We start from the raw sequence: 12,124 nt of genomic DNA, 5'->3' as shown, positions 1-12,124 counted from the left end.
TCACAAACGTCCTCTTCTTCTCGATTTACGTACTTTACTTCAAAAAAGTCAGTTTGAACACTACTAAATCCAGATCCAGTCACGTGATTTCTAGTAACTGCCAAACTCAACCCAGTGCCGGAACTGTAAAGTAATGATGTAGGTCACGTGGTCAGAGTGCAGGAGTTCCCGTACCGCCTGGGCGATTTATTTTTTCACACCAGGTGCGGCCATTTTGTTTTCCATATATGGCAAACGCGTCATAATTTATTCATTTATTCATACGAATGAATTGACGTTTTTGGTTTTGGAAATCCCCATTGAGTTCGCGCGCCGGTCACCGCACTGAATGACCTACCTTTTGTTTTAGCGCGCGATAATTAGTTCGCTTAGCTCTCGCAAGGATCCCAATTTTTTTCTCGAAAAACGTACATTCTACATGCAATGACGATGCTGCACAAATTATGCCATATATGGAAAACAAAATGGCCGCACCTGGTGTGAAAAAATAAATCGCACCGCCTTGCTGTCCGATTTAGCATCTACCGTTCCAAAACGACATCAGCGCCTCTAGTGTCAAGATCGTAAATTTGCCATTCTTGATTTTGGCGCCAAACGAATCCAAAAAAACGCATTAAAACAATTAAGAATATATCAGCTACAAAAATTCGTTATTAACTAACAGATGAAGAAACATACACAAATATCTAGGCTAGCAGGTGGAAAATTCAATTATTATTTCACCACAAAGAGCTGCTTCTGTCAGCAGATATGAGACAGCTACCGGGGCGGGGACTATTTCTTTATGGGGCCTTCTTGTTCAGCGTCTCCAAGGAATTCTATTTTTAGAGTCCAATGGGGGGGGGGGGGGGGTTGGGGGGCCTTCCCCCCAATGTACTGACTAAAACCCGTCACTTTCAGAGAACGGGGGAGGGGGTTTGGGGGACTCATCCCCCAATGTACTGGCTAAATATGTCAGAAGGACGGGGGTTTGGGGGGCTCCCCCATGTCAAACAGTTGTGTGAGTTCACTAGAGCTTGCTCTTTACATATTATGTCTGACGTACCCTCGTCCGCAATGAGGCTGTAGATGCGGGTGGAAGTGATCTGGTGCAACAAACGTGTCTGCAAATAAGTATAAAAGCAGTCCCAGAAATAGTCTCTCTTTCTGATCTACAGCGGGACCCGCAGGCATAGAAACACAAAGACGACAATAACAACGTGTTTTCCAATCTCCCCAGCGCAGGTTGTGTGGTTATGTCTCTCTGTTACCACTGTCAACGATTTGGCTCCGATCCTCCGCCGTCGTTTCGGTATTCTCTCCATCCAGGCGCTGGTGCAGCTGTATGTTCAATAATAATTGTGCCAATAAATGTACTGCCATCATTTTTTAAGAATATCTTGAATATGTTGATTTTCTATTTTTGTTTGCGGGATTTTTTAAAATCTGATATTGTGATGTATTTTATTTTGGGCAGACCTGCCCACTACATACGGAATCAACGAACGTACGCTTACGTACGCTTGAAAGTAGGTCGCAAAATATTACAAAGCAATTCGTTTTGAAGAAAAAATTTTGATCTCAGTTTCGAGTGCAGCAGTAAAATGATCTTATTTTAGTCCGGAAATGGCCTCGCCCTCGTCAGTTAGTTACAGAACTCTGGTCTCGCGAGATTACGTCATTTGCCGGCTCTGCTGATTGACTCCACTGATTGACATACAATGCCAATCGCACATGGGGGAGCTGATGTAACCAGCAAATCATATGTTCTTCATCCCTCCTTGATCGACCATGCCCTCGCTCTGATCATCACGGGTCAACAGTTATAGATTATTAAGCATTTGCAGTAGGTAAGAAGAAATCTTTTTCGATACTGATCTCTTTCCGTGCGTCGCATCGGCGCATGCTTTCAGAGCCAGCTGTGTGTAGGCCTACACAGTGCATGCATTCATCGTGTGCATTCCCATTGCCACATGGCCATGGGCACAGGGCTTTTTGACAAAATAGCCGAAACTGGCCTAGTCAAATGACCTCAAGCAGAACACATCTTAATCCTTAAGAAGCAGACTTTGGACAATGCCATGATGATACGCCCATTGTATGGGATTGGCCACGACAGTCGCAGTGCCATGATAGGCAGCCAGGGCAGGCATGGCATGCCCTAGGCCCTACCTTACCTATGTCTTTTTTTACGTGGCTTGCGGTTAACTGCAGTAGTGGTGATACAATATCATGATATCCACTAAGCTACTGATCTATGTACTAATATATCGGCTATAATCATATTAAATTGTTCTCTCGTATGTTTTTGTTTGTCAGAAATTAATTCCGAAGCATAAGAAAGGTTTTTTCCTTTAGAAAATGGTCAGGCCAAGGAAGATAAGAGGCTTTGTTCTAACCCTAGAAGACGGAAAGTATGTCCAAGTTGAGGTACCGTTCGCTGCACCCCATATGGTAATTCCTGGTATTGACAACAGTGCTGACAATGTGCAGCCCTGTCCTACAACGTCATATGAACCAGAAGGGAATCTTCTTGACATTGAACATACAGGTAATTTGCTTGATGACAAGAGGGGGGGGGGGGGGCTGTGTTCTTTCTATTCTTAAACTAGGCTGTTTTTTCCATTCACTGGGATTCAGAAAGAAAAAAAATACTCCGCCTACTCCACTCATGGTAATCATATTCTACTAAAAAATTGATTGTTGACACTCTAATATGTATATGATTTTTGACCAGGTTTCAATTCTTTGTTGGATATTCCACTCCAGTATACAAACATTGAGTCCACTCGAGATACCTATTATTCGCAAGTTTCACCAAAAAAATATCCATGTATTTTGAATCTGTATCCGGGCAATTTTCAAATGAAACTTAACGACCCATCCATGAATAAATTTTTCTGATTTAAACTGTCCTTGATGATATAATTAATTGCCTATCAGTTCATCTCATCCATCTCCCTGATTTTGTTTTAGCTCTATCTTCATTGAATTCCAAATAAATGTTGTTCTATTGCAGTTGATGAGGGCACTGCACAGCCAAAGAAAAGAAGCAGATTACGGTCAAGAAAAAGTTTTTCAGCTTGAGAACTGGAATGCTGTTCGTGATGGAATGTTCACTAGTTTCCAAGAGTCGCTTGTTCCTGGTATGAACTGTGTGTCGTGTTGCTGTCGTATCTCAAAGGTTGCTTGGTAGTAATCATGGATGGAAGAATTCTTTATATAACAACGTAAACAGCTTTTAATCACATGAATGAATATGAGCATTCCAGACTCTGGGCCCGGTTTCTCAAAGAATCTTAAGTATTTGTCTTAAGTCATAATATTTTGACTAAGCCAAGTCAAAAACTTAAGTACGAATCTCAAAGCATCTTAAGACGAACTTAGCTAAGTTTTCCCAAAATGACTTAAGTCCGGTGAAACGTGCTGAGCCGGCCGTTTCAGCCAGCCTCCGATAGTTCCACTAAGACTTCGGGAGTTTCCGTGAGATTACGAATATTCCCGAGTACGTTTCCAAGGAACTCTTCAGCTGGTCGGCAATGAAGGAGGTCGGATTGTGAATGCCACATCGCGACCACGTGAGAAATGGGCATGGCGGGAGAGGCACATTGATCTTCGTTTCTGATGCTCGGCGGTGCGGATGATAATGACCCATAATGATGAAATTTTCCAAGGAATTACTAGTATTTTGTAACTATGGTGCTCTCATTATTGAAACTTACCACTGAATGTACATGTATATAGCCGATAAGACAATAAATGCGCCACACCCACACCCCCTCTTACAATCAAGCGCTATTAGTATTTACTCCTTTGCTGTCCAAATCCCCTGAGCCCAAGCGGCCCAAGTATATCAATTACGTTCCGAAAGGAGCCCATCACATTATAAGGACGAAGATGAAGATTAAGGATGTACGGAAATACGGGCGGCGACTACCGACGGTTAGAACGGAATTGGTACCATATCTTTACTGTTGTGTATGTGCGCTAGGCCAAGCAACATTACGCCCGAGAAAAATGGAGGTAAACATGGAAGTGCATGAAGTCAAGCGGGTTAGAGCAACAAATTGGTCATCCCAGGAGGAGGCCATGCTAATGGAGGCTGTTCGCCTACGTGAGAGGCACTGCATTGGACGTTTCAGTGGGATAGGGGACATTGGGACGGGCTGCGTGTCAAAGGCTTCCAAGAGGGCCGCCTGGGAGGCAGTTGCCGAGGATGTGAGGTGTGTTCTTCAAGTTCAATCGTTCCCTGTTGTCTGCTTTAGTCTTCTCGTCGACACACGGCTGGTTGACCAATAAATCAATAAGTTATTCATGCCTGGCATAGTACAAATATTACAACTTGACTGGGGGTGATGTTCACCGGGCAAACTTTGTGCTAAAAATTTGTGCCCGTGGTGCACGGACTCAATGTTGTTGTGTCGTCTGCTTCACCATGCATGCATGCGAAGCGATGCATGGTAGACACTCACAATCCGACTGAAAAACTTCCCTAAATGCACTCGCCTTACCCCGAAATTTGTGTGTCCCCAAAGTTCAAATTTCGCCACGCCTTAAACAGACACGATACTGCCTATTTTTGCTGTGAAATCGAACAGAATCGCACATCATTTCCGAAAGAAAACAAACATTAATTTTGAGATCGTTTGGAGGTGTGGTTGGGAGGTGTGACGATTTCAGCCAATAGAAGGAAATCAGGTCACCATTAGCATGTGTTATGTAGATAAGCGCAGCTGCTCTGTGACTCAGCGTTTGGGGAATCCCCCTATACTAATTGGTCACAGCCGTAGAAAAGATTTCAGATATGAAATAAGAACAATAAAAACATGAGTTTTGATAACAATCAATCAATATAATGATAAAATAATATTTCTCTCACTGTAAAGTGTAAATATTAATACAGTTAAAGATTTATGACAAGTGCATCAATGCTTTAGACTAGAGTTGACAAGATCAATGACAATGCCATCATCATATCTGTTTATCAACATTTTAGAAATGGGGACTATTTAGGCAGGAGCAAAGTGCCAAAAAGTTTAAATTGGTCATCTTGATCTTAAGTACAGTACCTCTCTATTATTCAGGGCACCCTTAGGACTGGCAAGTGCTGTCCTTACTTGAGAGGTGCCTGATTAAAAAGGTCAAATGTAATGGAAACAACCACTTTGTGAACAAAACTAGTGTCCTTGATGGAGAGGTTATCCTCAATAGAGAGGTGTCCACTAAGGGAGGTGTCCACTGTAGTTCAAACTGGGTCATGTTTAATATATATGAATATATTCGGCGTACAAGCATGATCGAAGATTTCGATGTACTTCGAGATGTGAGAGACTCGACTAATTTAAACTTCATCTTGCCCACCTTGCTGTCTACAGAGTCCCTTTAAAATGAAAATATGAACACAAGAAGAACAGTCCAGTGGCTGATACAAGATAATTTCAAAGTGATATAGGAACTGAAGTTTTGCTAAGTAGGCCTACTATGGTTATAATCATCAAATAAGGCATCATGGCCCAGGTATTGCAATTTAGTACTGCAATATTGATATTTTTAAAATGTCAATGGCAATGCACTTTTTTGTTGTGTGATGTTACTTTTAGCATCATTCTTACATCTTAGTTCAAATTTGAACTTGAACTGTTTCGAAATATCATTACGTACAGCGCTGCAGGAGTAGTGGTGCGCACAAGTGCAGAATGTGAAAAAAAGTACAAGAATATAAAGCATGGAGGTAAGTCATTTTACCATTCTCACAAAAAATTATTATGTATCAGAAGTCAAGAGTTCAGTTCACGCAGCTGTAGGGTTAAGACTTCAGTAGAAAGCACCAACATTTTGCAAAAAGTCAGATAAGGCCCTGTTCCAATACCAGTAAAGAGAAAGGTAAAAGTGAAGGCCTACTAACCATGCTAACTATCAATACCACATGAAAACATTTTGACAATAATAGAATCCTTATCAAGGCCTGCATGTAGGCATACCCTTACGAAAATACTTGCATTTATGTTATTGGTCATTTAGTTTATCTATTAGTTTGCAAAATATCTTAGGAATGTAGGAGGTTGATATGATTAAAATGATCAGGACTGTATTGCATTTAATAGCTGAAATAAATAAGTTGTTTTCATTCATTTTCAGCACGGGCAAAAATGGACGAAATGCGTCATCCAGCAACTGGTGGTGGGGGACGTCAACCACCACCAACTGATGCTGAAGAGGCCTACTACGCCATGAGAGAAGGTGATCCGAGCATCAAGGGCCTTATTAGTGGGTTCGACTCTGAGATAGGTACATGCATGTATTAGGTTGATTTGATAAGATTAGGGAGGTTGAGATCAGTCACTTATCACGGAAACTTATACGTACATCCAGATGCATATGTACACAAATTTTGTCCTCTTTCTACAGTTTTACACGATAAGTGTCCGCGATAAGTCGTTATTCTCAACCTCCCTTATTTGGACATGCCAGAAAACATACAGTAGGCCCCCCAATCAAAATTCCCCAACAAATTGTTCACATCACACATCAAGATAAAAGGCACAGCGACTCATTTCACTGAATAGTAAACGTCAGCCGAGCGGAATTAAGCGATCTAAAAAAAATCATTTTAGATTGATATAACATAGCAACTTTTGACAGTTTTAATCATTGCAAAACTAATGTCATGTATTGATGTTGAACCATATTTCTACACATCTTTAACTACTTTCAGCATGGACAGCAGTGACGCAAGATGAACACAAGAATGTCGTGTTTGACTTCCGACTACCATTACAATCAGCTGATGCTGAGACTTCTGCAGGAGGAATTGCAGCTGTTCTTCCTAGCTCTACTATAACTAGTATGTCCTCCAAGCCTTCAGCAGCCCTAGGAAGTGCCCCTCTTGAACCAAGGTCCACATGCAAGAGGGTAGCAGGATCAGCCAGCTGCCCCAGCACTTACATTGACAAGAACATGAACAAGGCAGAACTTGCCAATCTGCTTAAAGCCTCGGTCAAGCCACCAAAGCCGAAAAGATCTAAGGAAGACCTTGAAAATCTTTCCTACGAGGTCATGCAAGAGGAGAAGTTGGCAGCACAGCAGCAACAAAAGTTGATTGACTGTCAGATAGCTCTTGTTGGCCTTAAAACTGATTACATCAAGCTAAAAATGGCTAAACTGCATAAGGATTAAATCTGCAGTCAATCAAGTTTTCATGCCCCTAAGGCAGACGTTACATAGAGCTTCACGCTTCACTCCTCACGCCTCATGCTTTACGGTTCACCCGTGAACCGAAGAATTAACAAGGTATTTCAATGAGCCATGTTAGTTAGGCCCTCATGTTATTCCGGACAGTCGGGCAAGTAAATGGTGAAAAATAAAATGGTGATTGACCACGGAAATTTTTTCTTAATCGACAAATTAGACAGACTTTGATATTTCCACTCTTTTCAGCCAACTGGCAGAAAAAACTCAAAACACGCCCCCTATTACCCAATTAGCAAAATTCGAAATTAATTTTTTCATCAAATAATTTCTTTATATCTATAGACTTGCCACAACAAATATTTTGTCAATACCTCTCCAAATATGTACTTGAGAGTAAAAAACATGCACTCGTCTAATAGATAGGCCTGGACCCTCCAACCTATGAATATTCATTAGTGGTCTTGTCTCAGTTGCTCAATCAGTGTTAGGTTAACACCAACGTTAGCGCTAATGCTGGCTTTAAAATCTCACTAATGTAAGACTAGAGTTATCAATTAAAATGGTATTATATTAAGGATTACTGTTAAAATTTCCAAGTCGATGATATTCAACTGCTACATAAGTGAGATTTTAAATCAAGCATTAGCACTTGGTCGATACAGAAGGATATTTAAACGTTGAGCCGTACATGTTCGAGCCATTAATATCACTAGATCATAATGAGAGTGATCATTCAGACGAAAGTGATTAGAAATTGTGGTTAATCAATTTGCATGGCAGACCTGCCGATATAGCAAAGAAGACATTGATAGACGGTTGCTGATGCATAACATGTATGATTTTTGAACAGACTAATGTTGCACAATATTGTTTCGCCTCGTCAGTGTTGTATCGCCAGTTATGTTATGACGCTGAACTACTATTGAAAAGTGACGGTATTATGCACAATCATCTTGACGTGACGATATAATGCCGTGCAACGTTAGATAGGCCTAGATGTCAGATGACAATAATCTGTCATTGACAGTGGCTGTCACTGACACTGACCTGTGTCGCTGTCACCTTGCTATGGCTGGAACACAAGAAGACACTATGCGGTATCACAGGCCCCAATAGGGCCTACACATTATGTATAACAACCGACCTCAGCAGCCTCGGGCATTAAATGCAATTGACATGGTTGGAACAGCTGTTTTTAACAAGTGGCATTTAATATTCAGTTGGATGCAGTTATCCGGCTTCATGTGATAATCCGTATCGACAAAGTGATCACTGCAAAGTTTGGCCGAAGGCCCAGGCTTCCAACACTCCAAACGTTTGCACTTCCGAATCCACAGCTTCCTCCTCTCTCGTTCAACTGGCTTTGGAAATTCATGAAAATGGGTCCCATCCGTCATTCGATTGTTCTTTGTGCTAGCCTTGACACAATTCGGAGCCACACAATACACCATAGTGAATGAAACACATTACTTCCAGGTGTGCATAATTAATTAAGGCCCTCCTGCTTTTATGATTGCATGACATGTACAGATAACCTGATCTACATCACAACTTTTGCTGAACCCGCCACCTGGCTCTAACAAGCCAGTTGCTAGCCTGATTAGGTAATCAAGTTGTCAAACACATAATTGGCTATATCTTCAAAATGGATGGAGCTAATTGCATTTGGTTTTCTGTATTGTATAAAGTGTTAGGTACACTTTTGAAATCGTCTTACAGCAGAAAATGGCAAAAAACCTTGATATATGGCCTTTAAGTTGTTGTTAACCTAATGCTGACTGTGCAACCGGGCCCTGATCTGTCAGACATTCTATCAAAAACATCCAAATTTGCCACAAAAAGTACAAATATCAAACATGCCAAACAGTACAAGATCTATGAACCAAAGTTTTGAATACTATTTTTCGTACCTATAAAAGGCATAGATTCACATAGCACACGGATTTTGCCCCTAACACATGTATTCTTTTAAATGCAATTTTATGGCCAACTCACTTAGGTTTCCTCTTAAAATATCATAAAAAACACTTGCATGCTTGCACAATCAGAAATGAAAGAAGGTATCACGCAAATGATCTCTTACAACCCTTCCAGTTACAGTATCGTCATCAATGGGATCAAGGTTATATTGATTCTCCAAAAGTGGCTCCATCACATCCTGCCGCTTCAGTGCAATGTTGTTGAGGATTACACAGCAGACTATCACTTTACAGGCCTGTTCTGGGACCAGCCGAATTTCATCGTGCAAGCAATGGAACCGCCTCTTTAAAATGCCAAATGCCTGCTCAACTCGTGTCCTGGTTCGTGCTTGGGCGGCATTGAATCTGGCTTCTTCAGGTGTTGGATTCCGATAAGGTGTCATCAGGTACGGTTCAAGTGCATAACCTTTGTCTCCCAAAAGGAATCCATCATGTGGAGCTGAAATTGTAAATACAATATTGTAAATGTAATAATTTTTTTCAAAATGAATGAATTTTATACTAATTTATTGAATATGAGAATATCAATGTTTTTTTGTCATTTTATACATAACATGGGGTTTCTCGTTTATATATTATATATTTTTCAAATAAGCATGATACTGTTGATCCAGTAGTATGCCTATGTGATAATTTCTTTTCTACTACATGTATGTTAGTTATAAATGTTGATAAAGTTCCAATTAAATTATTTATCTATCTATTAAATTACTTGTTTTTAGTGGGTATCACACATGTCTGAATTACCTTGGTTAGCAAGTTCTCGGCCAATGGACGACACCTTGAATATTCGACTGTCGTGAACACTTCCCGGCCATTTGGCTACAAGGTTTGTGGCAATGCGATCAGCATCACATATCATCTGCAATACCAAAAAGTGGAAATTGAAATATTATTTCTGGGTTTCTGCCGGGGGGGGGGGGGCAACTGCCAAGATTGTCCGAAAAACAGCCAAAATTTGCTCTTTCGACCAGGAATTTGGGCTTTGGTTCCCCCTCTTGAATTTTTTTCTGGCAGAAACACTGTACTTTCAAAATTTTTCATACTTAGCAATGATTTTAATTCATACTATGCCAGGAATCAGGATATTCATATTTCAGATGGACATGCAATCTCTTAAACTAGATCAGGCCTCCAATGAGCCAGGCTTTGAAAGTGAACCTGATCTCGTTCCAAGATGACTAAATAAAAAAGCCAGCCAGCCGGTCATCTGGTAATAAATGCAATGCATGTTTATTGTACTTTGGTGTAGGCCTACAGACATTATGTGCACATTTCGTTACTAGGCAGGGCTACCAACTGACTTTTGAAAGTGTTCTATTCACACATGCTTACCTGAACATTGATGCTGTGAATGGATTTGCGACAGACATAAACATCCTCAAATTGAGATGGGGCTTGAATCTTTACCTGTGTGCAGTCCAAAGCACCGATTACGTTAGGGAAACCTAAAATCAAAGTGGAAGAACCATTAGGCAACACACAAACTGACCTGTATTAGGCCTAACTAACTATATCATTCCCCGACTGCGCCCCGCCCTGGTCGACATCCACCTCACTCAGTGAGTTGAGGGCATTTTTATGGATGCAGTATGCAATGCATGGAGGGATGATATTGGTACAAGAAAAGTATAGAACATACTGCATACTCATGATCGAGTATAGGCCAGACCTGACTGACCAACAATCCATACAGCAGTAGTGTAGGCTGTACATGCCATGGATGATGGTCATTGGTGGACACACAAGCACACAACAACAACATGCAACACTACGTACAGTCACAGTCGACAACAGTCTGCACTCGATCAACTCAACTGCACAGTCACAGTGGCGCGGATGCGAGTATTCATTAGAATAGATGGCTGCATAGATACCTTCACATGATTATAAAGTTTCCAGCAATCTAACAGCCGGTTTTCAATAAACAAACAACAGCATTGAACCACGCAGTTTCGCTTCCATGATGACACACGACACATGTCATGCATGTGTGTGATGAAAAAAAAACAGCTGATGAAGTTTGACCTGTCCTTGACCTGTTAAAATATTCACGGTTACCAACAGCGATTTCTTCATTCACCGTTTGCTGATTGGAGAAGTTTGACCTGCTTAATATGCATGTTCACCTATCGATTTTGTCATTCATTTTGCTGATTGGAGCACTATAAATAGTAGTGGGCGAGGAGCACATGAGATGGGAACTGATACATACCTGCAACTGCGAAGAAGCGCTTCTTAGTTTCTGTGGCTTCGTCGCCCCTCGGAAATTTTATGATTTCGCTCATATATTTGATTATTTCATTCATGGTGGCCTTCACGATACGGCACACGGAACTTTTTGACAGTCCATCTCCATCCCCGACCATTATTTGGAAGGACCCGCAAGCAAGGAAACGGAGACACACGCACATTTGTAGTATGACAGGCAGTGCATGGCCACGGTCGGTCGGACGCGTCAACTTTGGGCCGAATACCTCAACGAAGACCATTATTGTGTCGGGCAGGAAACGATATCTGTCTTTCACCCCCTTGGCGGAGTACTTCTCCAAGGGGTTTTGATGGTCTACGAGTCGTCTTTCTGGGCCTCGGGCCATCAAATATCGAAGGACAGGCCGGTTGTGCCGGCGAATTTCCGCCATTTTGTGTCCTTAATTCCGACTTAAGTACGGTAGCTACCGTGCTTAAGTTTTTGGGGTACTTAAGTCGGCTAGGCGAGTTAAGATTCTTTGTGAATCAACTTAAGACAAAACTTAAGAAATTCTCATACTTAAGTCACCAAAACAGACTTAAGATTCTTTGAGAAACCGGGCCCTGGTCAGGGCTTAGACCGCATGATTGATTAGAGAGACACCTATAGTTGTCTACAGGAACTAAACGTCTTAGATTGTCTTCATAGCACAATCATAATTATACATGTAAGCAATACTGTCACATCTCCCCCTTCTTGTTTTAATGTCCTGAACAGAGATGTG

General features: G+C 41.3%; 1 long non-coding RNA gene across 1 annotated transcript; it reads right to left on the bottom strand.

Annotated features, from left to right (window-relative positions):
* Positions 1-4,796: 4,796 nt before the first annotated feature.
* Positions 4,797-11,149, bottom strand: LOC135491522 (uncharacterized). Its single transcript, XR_010447842.1, has 4 exons — positions 11,027-11,149; positions 10,485-10,597; positions 9,897-10,011; positions 4,797-9,588 (listed from the first exon to the last, which is right to left on the bottom strand). It is a non-coding gene; the product is annotated as an uncharacterized LOC135491522 (long non-coding RNA).
* Between the last annotated feature and the right edge of the window lie 975 nt (positions 11,150-12,124).

The sequence above is a fragment of the Lineus longissimus genome, chromosome 7 (assembly GCF_910592395.1).
Source record: "Lineus longissimus chromosome 7, tnLinLong1.2, whole genome shotgun sequence".
Lineage (NCBI taxonomy): Eukaryota > Metazoa > Nemertea > Pilidiophora > Heteronemertea > Lineidae > Lineus > Lineus longissimus.
The sequence above is the reverse complement of the archived record's forward strand: the minus strand, read 5'-3'. Positions and strand labels throughout refer to the sequence as shown.